This window comes from Arachis stenosperma, chromosome 10 (assembly GCF_014773155.1).
Source record: "Arachis stenosperma cultivar V10309 chromosome 10, arast.V10309.gnm1.PFL2, whole genome shotgun sequence".
In the NCBI taxonomy this organism is placed as follows: domain Eukaryota; kingdom Viridiplantae; phylum Streptophyta; class Magnoliopsida; order Fabales; family Fabaceae; genus Arachis; species Arachis stenosperma.
Window position 1 is genome coordinate 83,479,154 of NC_080386.1, and position 5,146 is coordinate 83,484,299.

A 5,146-nucleotide genomic window follows, 5' to 3' on the forward strand; every position below is an offset into this window, starting at 1 on the left:
TTGTTGCTTAGATTAGGCATTTATTTTTTTCAAAATTCTTGAAGATGAATTCTAGAGTTTCATGATGATTTGCTGAAATCTGGCTGGCTGTAAAGCCATGTCTAATTTCATTGGACCGAGGTTTGAACTTATCATCACAAGAGCTTGTTGATCTTGCTTTTGGAGCAGTGATCTGCTAAGGCTTGGCTGGCCTTTGGCCATGTCTATGTTTTGGACCGAAGCTTTCTTTGAAAGCTTGGCTGGCTGTGAAGCCATGTCTAATTCCTGGACCGGAGTCTTAGACTAGCATTGCACTGATTCCTGGAATTCTCATTAAGAATTTTTGATGTTTTCACTTAATTTTCGAAAAACACAAAAAAATTAGAAATCATAAAAATCAAAAATATTTCTTGCTTGAGTCTAGTGTCTCATTTTAAGTTTGGTGTCATTGCATGCATTCATTCATGTGTCTTAAGGATCTTCAAGTAATTCTTGATGATTTCTTACTCTGATCTTTGAATTCTTTTGACTTGAGTGTTTAGGTGTCTCATATAGTGTCAGTAGTATACAAACTGCTAAGTTTGGTGTCTTGCATGCATTGTTATTTGATTCTTGTTGCATTTTGATTATTAAAAATCCAAAAATATTTTTTATTTTGTGTATTTTCAAGTCAATAATATAGAGAATTGAAGCTTCAGAACATACTGCAGAGGAATTATACAGAAAAAGCTGGGCATTCGAAAATGCCCAGTGAAGAAGGCAGACTGGCGTTTAAACGCCAGCCAGGGTACCTGGTTGGGCGTTTAACGCCCAAAAAGGGTGCATTTTGGGCGTTAAACGCCAATGGATACCATTCTGGGCGTTTAACGCCAGGATGGTGCTAGGGGAAGATTTTGTTTTCAAATCAATTTTTTTCAAAGTTTTTCAAAATCAAATCTTTTTCAAATCATATCTTTTCAATCAAATGTTTTCAAAATCAATTTCTTTCCTTTTTCAAAGATACTTACTAACAATTAATGATTTGATTGAACATCTCATATTTGTTACCTTTTCTGTTGAGAAAGGTTTAATGTTTGAATCATATCTTTTCTTGTTAGGCAAGTCATTAATTTTTAAAATCAAATCTTTTTAAAATTGTTTTCAATCATATCTTCTCAATCACATCTTTTTAAAACCATCATATCTTCTCAATCACATCTTTTTCAAAATAGTTTTCAATCAAATCTCTTTTAATTTCTAATTTCAAAATCTTTTTCAAAAATCACTTTACCTCTTTCCCACTTTTGTTTTCGAAAATCAATTAGTGTTTTTCAAAAATGTTTTCAAAATATTTTAATTAATTTTCAAAAAAAAAAATTACTCCCCTCCTTCTCACATCCTTCTATTTATGGAGTACCACTCCTTCTTAATGCACAATTCGAACCTTATCTAAGTAAAGCTCGGATTCTTCTTCTCCTTCTTCTTTCTATTTCTCTTTTCCTCTGACATCTCAAGGAATCTCTATACTGTGACATAGAGGACTCCACATTTTCTTGTTCTCTTCTCTTTCATATGAGCAGGAGCAGAGACAAAGGCATTCTTGTTGAAGCTGACCCTGAACCCGAAAGGACCTTGAAGAGAAAACTAAGAGAGGCCAAAGCACAACTCTCTTTAGAGGACCTGACCGAATTCTTCAAAGAAGAAGAAGACATGGCAGCCAAAAACAACAATAATGCAAACAATGCAAGGAAGGTGCTGGGTGACTTTACTGCACCTACTCCTGATTTTTATGGGAGAAGCATCTCTATCCCTGCCATTGGAGCAAACACTTTGAGCTTAAACCTCAATTAGTTTCTCTAATGCAACAGAATTGCAAGTTCCATGGACTTCCAATGGAAGATCCTCATCAGTTCTTAGCTGAATTCTTGCAAATCTGTGACACAGTCAAGACTAATGGGGTAGACCCTGAGGTCTAAAGACTGATGCTATTCCCTTTTGCTGTAAGAGACAGAGCTAGGATATGGTTGGACTCTCAACCTAAAGAAAGCCTGGACTCTTGGGAAAAGCTAGTGAATGCCTTCTTGGCAAAGTTCTTTCCACCACAAAGATGGAGTAAGCTTAGAGTGGAAGTCCAAACCTTCAGACAGAAGGATGGAGAATCCCTCTATGAAGCTTGGGAAAGATACAAACAGTTGATCAGAAGATGTCCTTCTGACATGCTTTCTGAATGGAGCATCATAGGTATTTTCTATGATGGTCTCTCTGAACTATCCAAGATGTCTTTGGATAGCTCTGCTGGAGGATCTCTTCATCTGAAGAAGACGCCTACAGAGGCTCAAGAGCTCATTGAAATGGTTGCAAATAACCAATTCATGTACACTTCTGAAAGGAATCCTGTGAACAATGGGACAAGTCAGAAGAAAGGAGTTCTTGAGATTGATACTCTGAATGCCATTTTGGCTCAGAACAAGATATTGACTCAACAAGTCAATTTGATTTCTCAAAGTCTGTCTGGAATGCAAATGCACCAAGCAGTACTAAGGAGGCTTCATCTGGAAGAAGCTTATGATCCTGAGAACCCTTCAATGGAAGAGGTGAATTACCTAGGAGAACCCTATGGAAACACCTATAATTCTTTATGGAGAAATCACCCAAATCTCTCATGGAAGAATCAAGAGAGACCTCAACAAGGTTTCAATAATAATGGTGGAAGAAACAGGTTTAACAATGGCAAACCTTTTCCATCATCTTCTCAGCAACAGACAGAGAATTCTAAGCAGAACCCCTCTGACTTAGCAACCATGGTCTCTGATCTAATCAAAACCACTCAAAGTTTCATGACTGAAACGAGGTCTTCCATTAGGAATTTGGAAGGACAAGTGGGACAGCTGAGCAAGAAAGTTACTGAACTCCCTCCAAGTACTCTTCCAAGCAACATAGAAGAAAATCCAAAAGGAGAGTGCAAAGCCATCAATATGGCCGAATTTGGAGAGGAAGGGGAGGAAGTGAACGCCACTGAGGAAGACCTCAATGGGCGTACACTAGCCTCCAATGAGTTCCCCAATGAGAACCATGGAATCTGAAACTCACATGAGACCATAGAGATTCCATTGGACTTACTTCTGCCTTTCATGAGCTCTGATGAGTATTCTTCCTCTGAAGAGGATGAGTATGTCACTGAAGAGCAAGTTGCTAAATACCTTGGAGCAATCATGAAGCTAAATGACAAGTTATTTGGAAATGAGACTTGGGAGGATGAACCCCCCTTGCTCACCAAAGAACTGGATGACTTGTCTAGGCAGAAACTACCTCAAAAGAGACAAGACCCTGAGAAGTTTTCCATACCTTGTACCATAGGTACCATGACCTTCAGAAAGCTCTGTGTGACTTAGGGTCAAGTGTAAACCTCATGCCTCTCTCAGTAATGGAGAAGCTAAGGATCTTTGAGGTACAAGCTGCAAAAATCTCACTAGAGATGGCAGACAACTCAAGAAAACAAGCTTATGGACTTGTAGAGAATGTTTTGGTTAAGATTAAAGACCATTACATCCCTACTGATTTCATAGTCCTAGAGACTGGGAAGTGCATGGATGAAACCATCATCCTTGGCAGACCCTTCCTAGCCACAGCAAAGGCTGTGATTGATGTTGATGGAGGTGAACTGATCATTCAAGTGAATGGAGAATCCTTTGTGTTTAAGGCTCAAGGATACCCCTCTGTCACCATAGAGATGAAGCATGAAGAGCTTCTCTCAAATCAGAGTCAAGAAGAACCCCCACAGTCAAACTCAAAGTTTGGTGTTGGGAGGCCACAACCAAACTCTAAGTTTGGTGTTGAACCCCCACATTCAAACTCTAAGTTTGGTGTTGGGAGGTTCCAACATTGCTCTGAATATCTGTGAGGCTCCATGAGAGCCCTCTGTCAAGCTACTGACATTAAGAAGCGCTTGTTGGAGGCAACCCAATGATTATATTTATATAGTTTCTTTTGTTATTTTATGTTTTTTGTAGGTTGATGATCATAAGAAGTCACAAAATCCATTAAAAAAGCAAAAACAAAATGAAAAACAGGAAGAAAAACAGCACACCCTGGAGGAAGATGTTGCTGGCGTTCAAACGCCAGTAAACCTAGCAGTTGGGCGTTTAACGCCCAGTCTGGCACCATTCTGGGCGTTTAACGCCAGAAAGGGGCACCAGACTGGCGTTAAACGCCAGAAAAGGGTAAGAACCTGGTGTTAAACGCCAGGAATGGGCATCAGCCCGGCGTTTAACGCTAGAAATGCCTCAAAACGTGATTTTGAGCAACATTTGGTGCAGGGATGACTTTTCCTTGACACCACAGGATCTGTGGACCCCACAGGACCCCAACACCACTTCTCCCCCTCCTTGGCCGAATACACCACCATCTCCCTCTTCCTCATTTCTTCTTCATCTACTCTCTTCTTTCTTCTTTTGCTCGAGGACGAGCAAACATTTTAAGTTTGGTGTGGTAAAAGCGTTGCTTTTTCGTTTTTCCATAACCATTATGGCATCCAAGGCCGGAGAAACCTCTAGAAAGAGGAAAGGGAAGGCAAAAGCTTCCACCTCCGAGTCATGGGAGATGGATAGGTTCATCTCAAGGGTGCATCAAGACCACTTTTATGAAGTTGTGGCCTTGAAGAAGGTGATCCCCGAGGTCCCCTTTTCACTCAAAAAGGGTGAATATCCGGAGATCCGCCATGAGATCCAAAGAAGAGGTTGGGAAGTACTTACCAACCCCATTCAACAAGTTGGAATCTTGATGGTTCAAGAGTTCTATGCCAATGCATGGATCACCAAGAGCCATGATCAAAGTATGAACCCGGATCCAAAGAATTATCTTACTATGGTTCGGGGAAATACTTGGATTTTAGTCCGGAAAGTGTGAGGGTGGCGTTCAACTTGCCTATGATGCAAGGAGATGAACATCCTTACACAAGAAGGTTCAACTTTGATCAAAGGTTGGACCAAGTCCTCACAATCATATGTGAAGAGGGCGCACAATGGAAGAGAGATTCAAGAGGCAAGCCGGTTCAATTGAGAAGGCATGACCTCAAACCCGTGGCTAGAGGATGGTTGGAGTTTATCCAACGCTCAATCATTCCCACTAGCAACCGGTCCGAAGTTACTTTAGACCGGGCCATCATGATCCATAGCATCATGATTGGAGA

The 5,146-nt window shown here is 40.5% G+C and overlaps 1 non-coding gene across 1 annotated transcript; it reads right to left on the reverse strand.

Moving 5' to 3' along the window:
* Window positions 1-2,072: 2,072 nt before the first annotated feature.
* Window positions 2,073-2,180, reverse strand: LOC130958484 (small nucleolar RNA R71). The gene has a single exon (XR_009077603.1). It is a non-coding gene; the product is annotated as a small nucleolar RNA R71 (small nucleolar RNA).
* Window positions 2,181-5,146: the final 2,966 nt, after the last annotated feature.